Source organism: Rhamphochromis longiceps, linkage group LG1 (genome assembly GCF_057381845.1).
Source record: "Rhamphochromis longiceps isolate RC_006_pf linkage group LG1, R_longiceps_female_GT1.1, whole genome shotgun sequence".
Lineage (NCBI taxonomy): Eukaryota > Metazoa > Chordata > Actinopteri > Cichliformes > Cichlidae > Rhamphochromis > Rhamphochromis longiceps.
Genome location: NC_140557.1, coordinates 26,773,001 through 26,785,030, shown reverse-complemented (window position 1 = coordinate 26,785,030; position 12,030 = coordinate 26,773,001).

Sequence of the window (12,030 nt, the reverse complement as noted above, 5' to 3'; positions counted from 1 at the left end):
ACCACAATATAAAGTTAGCAGAGATGACTAAACAAACATACTCGTCAAGCACTTCTGTGATTTTTATTAACTGTCTTTTTTTCCCAATCAGCTGACACTATATGCTTGTAGGTGGATTTTACAGATTCAAAGAATGCAGTACTTTATGTAATTCCTGGATCATTACGTGGAGCTATATCCACTTCTATATTTACACTCTAATCCAAATAGCCATAGTGTCAGAATTATTTCCCTTTTAAAGGTGGAGGGTAAATTGTCACAGCTAGAGGATGTGCAACTCACCCCATGAAATGAAATTTTAATGAGTTTTATATTGCATGTTAGCACCACCATTCTCACAGTTTTATTGTATAGAATGAGAGCAACGAGGAACCCAACTTCAACTCCCTGCTGTGCATGTCCAATCAAAAGTAAGGACAGCACCGTAATTTGCACACACAATTATCATCGAATCGAAACACGCTGTTGAATTCAATTTTTTTTTTCATTTGTTTTTCAGTAGTACCTTTTTTGTTTGGAAAACTATGACTGCAGTAGATGTTTGTATGTGAAGCATATTTTCTTTAACTTTCGTCAAGGTACATATGAATTCCTATTGCCCTATATAATAGTTTTATACCATGTTCAATATTTCAAACTGTCTGGTTTATTGTTTATACTTTTACTGTTTATAAAACATTGTGCATTTTGAAAATTTCCTTCTGTTTCTCCTGTTGTTTTACTCACTCGGTGCTGTCTAAATTTTGTTTGGCATTTTTCATTTACTTTCTGAGTATCCTGCTTTGGCCTGACTGTAGAAGCACATTTTAATCTGGAGTTTTTAAATTCCATCTAAATAAAGTTACCACAATCACCAAACAATATTATAGCAGATGATTTCCACTGGATTTTCCCTTCCAGTACCTCATTCTTCACATGAATGCCTTTGTCCTCCATTTAAAATATGACAAAGAAGATAGCTTGGAAAAAGTTTTAAACATGATTCACTGTATCAAGGAGAACAAATCCAACACTCGTGAATCGGTTTCCTTCACGATGATTGTTTGGCATTCCTGGTTCCAGAAGAATGAAGCGTATGTCCCTCACCTCTCATTACCCATAAGGCCAAAACAGCATTGTCCTGGTCGTACTACAATGTGATCTCCCTTCAACAGACAAAGGATTCCAGCTGGGTTTATTCCTCATTTCTTTCAACCCCCTCCCAATGACAGATGGGACCAAAACTAGAAAAAAAAAACCTTGAAGACAAAGGAATGAGTGCCTTTTATATGGATCCAGAGCGGCTAGACACAAGGGATATTTGGCAGTGGTTGAAGAGGAGTCACAGCCTTTCAGTATCATTGTTGCAAATTTTTAAAAAAAACATACACTAGAGTAGAAGAGCCATAAAGAGCTCCAATATAATGGAACCTGTCTGACACATTGTTTTTATTGTTTTAGTCAACACAAGAGCTGTACACCTCAATATAAACAGAAAAACGCACACACTGACACGCATGCTCACATATACGCATTCTCTTTCTATTATTGCCCAACATACATATGCACATGAACACACACACACGTGCAAACACACACTCACACACACCTCTGTGAGCTGGTGATAACTGCTTAGTGGTGTATGCTCCAACAATTGTCAGACTGCCAGGGCAGAGAGAGCCAGGAAAGGAAGAAGGGGAGGGTGAAGGAGCAAGCGATGAGTGGCACCACAGAGTGGGTACAAGGAGAATTAGACAGGTGCCATGCAGAGTGGTTGGCAGAATGAGGAAAAGGGAGATGTTGGTAAGAAGGTGGCGGTACAGATAACAGCAGAATGTGGATGAAGGAAAAGGTAAAGACCTCGAGATTTGAGCAAATGACAAGACCTTAACAGAAAACCGGGGAAAGACAGAGAACTTGAGAACAAAGACGTGGAAGGGGGTTGGGGGGGGCACGCAGCCAAACAGAGGATGCAAAAAGGGGGGAGAGGAAAAAATAGCAAACCAAGTCTGAAAAGAGAAAGAGAACAAAACAAACCATTGAGGGTGACTGATAATATGTTGTGCAGGCACCTCCACCTCCACTGGATGCAACACTCCCACTCCTTTCATGGTCTGCAGTCTGTCATCAACACCCATGTCCAAGGGCAGTACTGGCAGGGCTCTGTCAGTAGCTGTGCAATAAAAGTTACGCACGACATAGGTGAGTAGAGCTGTTCCCTTGTCTTAATTTTACTTAATTTGCCATAACACTTCACCTCATCTCACATTATGTTAAGGAAAAAGAGCAGACACGAAAGGGCTGAGGATGTGATAAGTCAAAGCAAGAGGGAGTGAGAATGAGATGATGTAGGATTGAAAGGAGGCAGTGTGTGTGACAGATAATCGCTTGATGGACTACAGTCAGAAGTCCACCAGCACCACCATGTGGCTGAATCATCAGGGAAATGCTTAATAATGAAGAAATCATCAAATAAGAGTTTAAGAAATTAAAACACTAATATGTATTTTTTTTAGGCTATGAAAGTTTGACCTTCTCAGTTCTTAGCTGTTCCGAATAGTCTTCACATAAGCTGTCAAGCAAGCACAATACAAACACACTGATGTCTGTTTATGCATTTTTTTCCATATTTTTCCACCTGCTTGCCTTAATATCTTAGAGTCATTTAAAATACAATAAAATCTTATATAATATAAAAATATTTGTACCTTTGGGTCCTATTTGGGTCACTATAGTGTATATGCTATATCCCCATTTGTCCATGTCAACAGCTGACCTGCTTTTCCTCCCTCCTCCCCTTTTTCTCCTCTGCTGTGTAAAGCCATTTAGCTTTGGATGAGACAACCATTCAGTTTGTGGAAAAAAGATTGCTGCCCGGGTTTAAAATCAATAATATCGACCTTTAGAAATGTCCAAATCAAATGTACTTCGGTGTGTCTGTAAATTATAATTTTGTATAGTTGTTTGCTAAGATATTGTATTTGTCTGAAGCTGTCCACAAACTAACACTTCTATGACACATTATGTAGTAGATTTAGTATCAGACAATGTAAATATATCCTAAGATAGCATCTAAAGGTAGATGTGTGTAATAGATTGATTTGCAAACCTATACATCCCTTGTTATTGCAATACTGATAGCCACCTGACAGCAACTTATATCCATTATCTTTAGATTATTAGCATAACTGTCCCACCTGGTGCTATTTCTGAGTAACAGATATCTGATGCAGCACTAGACGCTGGTTGCTTTTCCATCTTTATACTACTGTTAAGCTTTTACTAGCATAATACATAATATAGACAAAGATATATTCAAATGTGATGGCCAAGTCCTAATAGTAAAGTCCAAAATTAAGGACTTTAGTGAGAAGCAAGTCTCAAGGGACTTAACAGTAACGAAAAATAAGCAGATGACATAACAGTGTACCAGCACCTACTCCAGAAGTCTAAAAACTGCTCCATACCTGTTCATGTACCATCTGTGGACTAGAAGAAGATGATCCTGACAGACTATCACATAATCTGGAGTAGATGATGTCTATATGATGTGTCGCTCCATCTCAGCAGGAGCTACTGAAAAATATGAGGCAACAGTTGTGCTGCGATAGTGTGATGATTGGCCAGACCAGTGTTTGTCCACACACATACACGCATACACACACACACACACACACACATGTCCTATTCCTTGCCTCACCCAAGGGTTTTGAGGGAAGGGAAGAATCTATGGGAACAACTCAATCACATTACCTTATGTAAATACTCAAGTCAGCCCATCCTCTCTTTAGCACTGTGTTAGCTTCCAGCCCTATGGCTCCTCTGGCACAGAAATGCACACGGGGCAAATTAACATTTGCTCTCATAGTCTGCAAATGGCAGCTCGTGCTTGCCATAGAAATGAAACACTGGCCCATCCAAGAGAGGGAATGGGAAAATATTTGAGTGGGGAACGATTAATAATTCTTCAGGCAGAGCAGTAACATTTGCTTTTAGAGGCAGTGAATCGACAGAATGGGCTTCTTCAGGAACTTTTGAATCAAAGCTTGTTTTTTTATTGGCAACCTCATCGTGCTTTATGCATTCAGAAGCATTGCTGGATACTTTTTATTGACCAGCATAAGAATTAGAAGCGGTAAGTGCAACATCTCTTACCATACACCGAGAGTTCATTTTTAAAGACGTGTTTCTAATAAATATGGAGCAACCAGGCCAACACACTAAACAGGCAAGGAGGCTGGAATGCATCTGTAGGAATAAGCAGCCCGTTACAACAGAAAGAATATTTGTCCTAATTACAATAAGAGTAAAAAGATTTCTTAATGCAGTGCTTCATTATGCAAACACTGGAGTTAGCCCACAGTACTAAAAGGCTTTGAATGCACATAATTATTTGACATTTCAGCTGTGTACATGTACAAGTATGAAGACTCTGAGTAATTATCTCATAGTAGAAATACAATAAGTGATTTTCAGGGTGAGGGAGTACATTTATGTTGGAGTGGGGTGGGGTGAGGGTATTGTATTTATGTACAATAGGGCTCCAAAACTCAGTTAGTTAATGCTGTGATCACTCAAACAGCTAAACGGACAACATTATTGTCCATTGTCGGGAATAGGGGAAGAACCTGCTGCTGAAACTCCACAGGCATCACAAGAGGAGCATCTCCCCCATTTGCTACTCAAGATGTTTGACTCATCGCAAAACTTGGTGCAGATGGCTTTTCTCTGCTCCGCTGTAGTTTGATCCTGCTGTGGAAATATGCTGTGTTTTTGTAATGCTTAAAAGACAGACAGATATTTAAAAGAAAACAAAACATCTGCAAATTACAGTTTCAGGCCTCATTGATCTTTAAGTGCTTCAGCAAGAACTATTTTCAAATTGGGGAACTTTACTTTTCTTAAAGAGGCTCTCTAATCACTTCAGATTTTCTGCAAGTAATGTAATTTAGCCTAACTTAAATAATTTAATGCTGGATATACTATATGTTTCATTAATACCTGCAATATATGGTATTACCTAGACCTCAGGACCTGTAGATACCCTGAGGCATTTTGACTCAAGCACATGGCCAAACACCTTAGAGGAAAGATGTTCATTTTGCAGTTTTGCAATACACACATTGTTTAATATTTTAGAATTCTTTTGATATATTTTGTAATATTATTATATAATGGCATATGAAGGTTAATAAAGGCCAGGCTCAAATAAATAATAAGACCTCATTGCCTTCAACATGACAAAAAAAGTATTAGTTTTCTTTTGCACTTTTTGCTCAAGTGATAATTCCACATTTGCAAGTGTTTCTATACTTCTACCAGTACCTGTGGTTTAAAGTGTATTTTTGTTTTCTATTCCTGAAAGACAGCTAAACATAATCATATATTGTCACATTTCTATCACTAGTTTAGCAAATGTTTGCTTTTTGAGCTATTCATTTCATCATTTCAATGCATTCAAACCGAGCTAGTATGTTCGACATTTGCAAGTGTTTCTATACTTCTACCAGTACCTGTGGTTTAAAGTGTATTTTTGTTTAGCATCTTATAAGTCAAGTGCTTTTCTTTTTCTTAACTCTTGATTCGCACAACAAATAAAGACACAAGGGATACTCTCTTTAATGCTGTGCTGTCTAATTAGACCATATGGTAGTAGCATTTAATGTGTTGAAGGTTGTCAGGCAGAACAGTGGTAATCTGACATTTTGGACTCGGCAGCTGTAAACTCTGTCTCAGCAGTAGCAGTAATAGCAGTTGTCATAGTACCAATTTAATCCTTTCGTTCCTGTGGAAGTGCGTGTGTGAGCAGTTAGGTTACTGAAATAATAAGAGTGGCTAATAGAGAAATGGGTGAATGACTGAGTATGTCAGCACATATGAGCGTAAGTTATGATGAAAGTTTAATTTTTCCCACATGAATATTAATTATTAGTATGTGCCAAGTTTAAAAGGATTGCTCGCTAGTCCACTGCCTTTGGACACCATGACTTGAGTCATGGTGCCACTGCAGTAATGTGTAAACACTCAGTCAATATATATATATAGATATAGATAGATATATTGACTGAGTGTGTTTTAGTCGTTCATAGTCTAAGAAACAGATACGCATTACTGCAGTGGCACCGTGACTGAAGTCAAAAGTGCCACTTAATCCACTACACTCATTTTCATGTCAGCACAGGGTGAAATGGCTGAGGTTATTTCTGTGACTGTTTTGTGTCTTGGTGACTCCACAGAGGGAAGAGAGGCACAGCTGAGGGTGTGGCTATCTAATCCAGTGGCACAGTGCAATTTCGGTGCCAAAAATGAACATGTTTTACATGGTCCACCGCTTGTCAGCTTAGAGCAGGTCTACGACTCAGTGCGCTTGTGTTCTGCAATGTTTTGGTCACTTTATTGGTGACAGCACATCCATATTAACCATATAGTCATGGTTTCTTTATCTTTCCAGTGTCATTGTTTCTTTTATAAACAGCCAAAAATGATATTGTTGTATTAAAGGAATAAATATGTGCCGCTGGAAATTCTTTTCTATAACTATAAATAGGCAATTGCAAGAAACCTATCAGTATGTGGGTATACCTGATATGGATACTATTCAATTCAGTTGAATTTTATTTTTATAGCACCAAGTCAAGGAACTTCATATTGTATGGTAAAGACCCTACAATAACACAGACAAAACTGCAACAATTATATGAAGCCGTATGAGAAAGCACTTTGGCAACAGTGCAAGGAAAAACTCCCTTTTAACAGGAAGAAACCTCTAGCAGAATCAGGTTTAGGGAGGGAGGTCCATCTGCCATGACCACTTGGGGGAGAGGGTGAGGATGTCCGTCTCCCGATTCCAAATTGGGAGCTGGTTCCACTGAAGCTGAAGGTTCTGCCTCCTATACTTTTTAATACTGAATGATCCAAAAATAACCCTGCAGTCTAAGAGCAAAGTGCTTTATTTGGGTGATACTAAAGGGATCATTGGTATTTTTTCTGCAGAATTGTTAGGCAACATTCATTTATGATTAAGAAAAGATTGTGGTTTTAAAAAAGGAAAAAAAATGAAATTTTATGAAAACCACATCTCCCAGAAATAAAGGTCTGTTACTTAAAAAAATATCCTGCCAAGCTGACCTTTATGTCACAATAAGAAAATTGTTCTCCAGGAAATATAAAGATTAAGTATAGAAGTCATTTCTGTATTTTGCTAGCAGATTAGTTTAACCACAAACTCAGACTCATAAATGTTGCAACCAGCAGAAATGGAACACGAGCAAAAATAGGCAGTGCAATGTTCAAGTACGGTGAAAAGTTGTTTTTATACTAATTCGACATTACTTATAATGTCAAAGCAAAACAATGTGTGCCTCTGCCCAAAACATACATGCAAGGGTTATAATACAATTACAATTTTAAGAAACTATTAAAACATGCCAGGTATAATTTTGTTTTTAATTCTTACAATTTTTTTATTCGGATATAACACTTAAATGTATGTTATCTCTAGTGAAGAAATGCTCTGGACATTCACATTATATCCTGTGCTGTGAGGTTACTTTCTCTAGGTTTTGTTCAGTTTTAGTCAGTGTCTAGTTGTTCAGCACTAAGCTGAAGCCTCCAATCTCCTTTGTTCCTTTTCTTGCTGTCTATCATCTTCTGCTTTGTTATTCGATTCAAATTTGGAAAAAAAGAAAACAGCAGACGAGTGCTTGAAATATCCTACTGAGACTAAAGCCTCATTTCCGATGGTGTCCTAGAAACATAAATCTCATTATAATTTCCAACATCAAGACAATCTACTTTGGAATAACACAAAATTATGAGTAAAGTAAAAAAAAAAAAAAAAAGATTTAAATAAACATATTGAGAAAGCCAAACAACTTCAAGCCATGCATATGCATGGGGTTCCTTCAACAAGATGAAGCAAAAACTCTTGGATATCAAGGGGGAAAAAACAAATAAATACATGCTAAAATCTTTTGAAACTTGGCAACAATAATTAACAATGTTGGTGCTTTTTCTTCTCACAAGTTGGACCGAAAGACGAGGACAATGTTTCTGATCCAATGTCTGATTAAACCTTTGCTTGTCGTATGCCTTATTCAGACCAGTCGCAACACTAGTAATTTCTAACAAGGAAGCACAGTTACACAGTTTTAACTCTGCCTCACAGTGAAGAAGGCGGTATTTGGTCCTTTACACACCTTGTTCTATAATTCTGCTTTATAAATAATGAGAGCTCATTACAACCCAAAAATCTTCTTTATTCTCCAACCAAATCCTCATTATCAAGTTGTCAGGGCCTTAATTTCATTTCCTCCATTGATGAATGTGGAGCCATCAGGGTTGGGAGGAACGGAAGCTATTTTGATACCTCATCCAATGATAATTCCTCGGGGAACCTAAGACTACAAAGTGATAATTCTAATAGGAGTCTGTTCATCCAATCACACGAACACAGAATGAAAGCCTTTGTAATGTATTATAATGCAGTTACTGGCTGAAAGAAACAGAGTTTTTAAGGGTGAATCCATTATGTGAAATTTGTACTATCACGTTTGCTGTTTTGTAGGATTTTGATTGAGTAATATATTTTTTTGTATATAAGATGACGCATTACATGTCAAAGACAACTGTGTTTCTCTACTACATTTCACTGCATAGTTAAATAAGTGAAGTAGAACTGTGATGAGATGTGTGCAGTCTTCTTCTGATCTAAAGCACACGTTATTGGCAAACATTGCCCAATCTGCTATTCAGATATGTTTTCTTCCATTTAATCTGGAATAACGGGTTAATGTCTACAGATGAATGGGTATTTCTACGGTATTCAGTAAAACTGGAAAAGAGGAGCATATCCAAATGTTACAGGAAATGAAAAAAACACCTACAAGAAATAAACAGCAGTGAGTCAAAATAAATTAATAAGAAATTACCAAAGGATATTGTAAATTCATTAATATTTTTTTGTGTTGACTCATTAAACATGCATGTATGCAAGTTTTGAAGTTCTGAATCACACTGGGGTATGCGTAGTATGCATCCACAACACAGCTGACTAACAGTATTTTGGTGTTACAGAATTATTATTATATTAGTATTAGGTGTTGAATTTTAAAGTAAAAAACACCTTGTGAGTGGGTGGAACAAACAAAGCTTTTAGTTTTGATTTTGCACTCCGTATTTAGTCATTTTACCCAATAGTGCCTTCTTTGTTTCTCAAGTTAGAAGATTAGTGCCTATAGACAGTGTAATGGGTAAATATTGGCCAAAATGACAGCAACCCTGTGAGGGGTAAAAATCTCTGCATTTAGCAGTGACATTGAAAATGCAGTACCCTGGTGTAACTGAACTGATATTCTCTATACATTACTGTTACAGTTGTGCATGATACAGTCACATACATACGACCTTTACAGATGTCAAATTGAGATCAAAGTAGAGCTCAGATTTGAGGATGCTGATTCTCTGACTCCTTGCTAGGTAAATCCTGCTGGAAGAGCATGGTCTATTGGGCCAATTGTCCGTTCATAATATGTTAACCTATATTTAACTAACCTTTGTGGCATTTTTGTCTGGTGTAATAATCGTAGGTGGCATTGTTTCTTTGAGCGTCGAGGCAAATATCAGTGGAATATTGACATGTAGCCTAGTGACTACAAAACAATTAAACTTGGTTGAAAGCGGTTAAAATGCAAAAAATCTTTCAATATAAGCAAATAACAGCTGCTATACATTAAACTAAAAGTTTCACCATGGTCTCCTTATAATAATTGTGTTGCAGCTGTTTCGCCTCCAGACAAAAAGCCATGTTTATAGTGTAAAGGCATTATGATGGTTGAATGTGTACAATAAGCCTGGAAGGAAAAAGTTATCTCATCTGTTATTCTTGTCTCTATATAAATCAGGCCTGAACAATTATTACAGAAGAACAACATCCATCCTTCTTCACTGGCACAGTTGCAGTATTTTCTTGCTTTTAATTCTGAGTGGTGCACAATGAGCCAGTGATACAGAAGAAGGAATTTAAAACTATGCAGTATTATAGCAAAATCCCACTGGATAAAATCGTATCTCATAGATACTATGCAATGATACCATAAGGAGAAAGGAAAACAATTAAATCGGTGAAACCTTTTTGAGCTTGAGATAATTCTAAGTGACTTAATGGCTTATTTATTTATTCAGTCATAATAATGTATTATCTTTTGCAGTAATGGAGTTTCATTGGTCCCTGCTTATCCCCGGGGCAACAGATGTTTCACAGCACATATGGTGTCTTAATTTCTTTCACAAACCCTTTCTGTCTCTCTCTGAACTTTCAACATTGTTTTTCAGCTTTTACATAGAATTGTGTAATGAGCCCACTAAAACAATTTAGGGTTAGTTGATTTCTCCATTATGTGGCTCATCTCAATTTCAAAGGTTCGATGATTTAGGAAGTCCTTGGTATCAGGCTACTGCCTCATCTTCACAGTAAGAGCAGCCAATTTAGGTGGTTTAGGCACCTTTTACAGAAGACCTGCGGGCAAGACTGTTCAACTGTAATCAGTATAGGGACTGAGGACAGACTGGAGGCTTAGCTGAAGGATATTTACATGAGTCAAAGAACATCTATGTACAAAAGTAGGTATGTGGGATGTGATAAACAGATATGTGATAGGAAGCTGAAATTTTAATGAATACAACCAAGTATGTCCTGTAAAATTATGACTTATTATGGTTGTTGAATGTCTTTTCCAATTTTAACAATACCACTATAATACCTATATAATCCACTACAAGACTGGGACTATATTTTGATGTGCCTGCAGCAAGAACATTGTGTGCGTGCGTGTGTGTGTGTGTGTGTGTGTGTGTGTGTGTGTGTGTGTGTGTGTGTGTGTGTGTGTGTGTGTGTGTGTGTGTGTTTGCTGATAGATATGCCTGACTGCAATCTGCTGTCACATAGAGATTTTGGTCCCTGATATCTGAAGTATTGTAAAGTGACATCAGGAATTTCATGTTCAGCAAAGTACAGACAAAACTACAGATTGACAAATTTTAAGAAAAACTTAAAAACAAGTAGAACTTTTGATAACAAAAAAACATGTTACAGACACATGACAAAATGTAATATTTATGCTTGGAAATTTATCAGAGCTAAATGTACAATATATAAGAAAAAGAAACTGATAATGTAATTCTTACACACACATATCCCAACCCTTTCTACAAACAGTAACATACTGTATAATATTGTGCAATACTGTAAAAAGCTGGAATACATTTGGTGCCAACATAAAATTACGTTAGTAGCAAAAATCTTGTGATGGCAATAATTATGCTGTTAACATATATCTGTTCGTCCATCAAGTCTGAAATATTGATTCATTTTTAATGGGTTACTGTGAAATTCTACCCAATCCGTTAACTGTTATGACATGATCGGGAGAAAATAATTGTTTTTTCTAAGACTGTATGACATTCTCTTCGGGATTAGCTGTAATTTGAGTTTAGTGAAAATATATCAGCATAAAACCGACCTCTGTCTTATCTTTTCATTTCTTCACAATATTGTGGAAATAAATGAGGATTGCCCGCCGTCAGCTTTCTCTGTCAAATCTACTGTTACATACATTGCTTATAAGTCATGAACTTTAGATATGTTAGTTTCAATTTTGGGTGAAAGGGTAGCTTGCTACTGTTTATCCTAATAATGTGGCAGCCTACTGGTAAACTTTTAAGTACCCGAGTCATCAAGATGAAGAACTTTGCCTGTCTGGACTGTCCACTAATTAAACACATTATATATTTAAAAACAAATGCCAGAGTTGTGGGCTAAAACTCCTGCAATTTTTTCCAGTTATATAATTAACACTAGGATCACAAGGATGGGTAATTTTGACACTGTCATGCAACAACAGCAGTAATGGCAAATAATTTCTTGAAGAAGTTAAAATTCTTCAAATTTTAATTAAGATTAGACAAAACAAGATTAATTTTAGTGGTTGTATTAGTTTTCTTAAATGACTTGGACATTTCATCACAGATGAAACAGATTGAACAGCTGCCTAC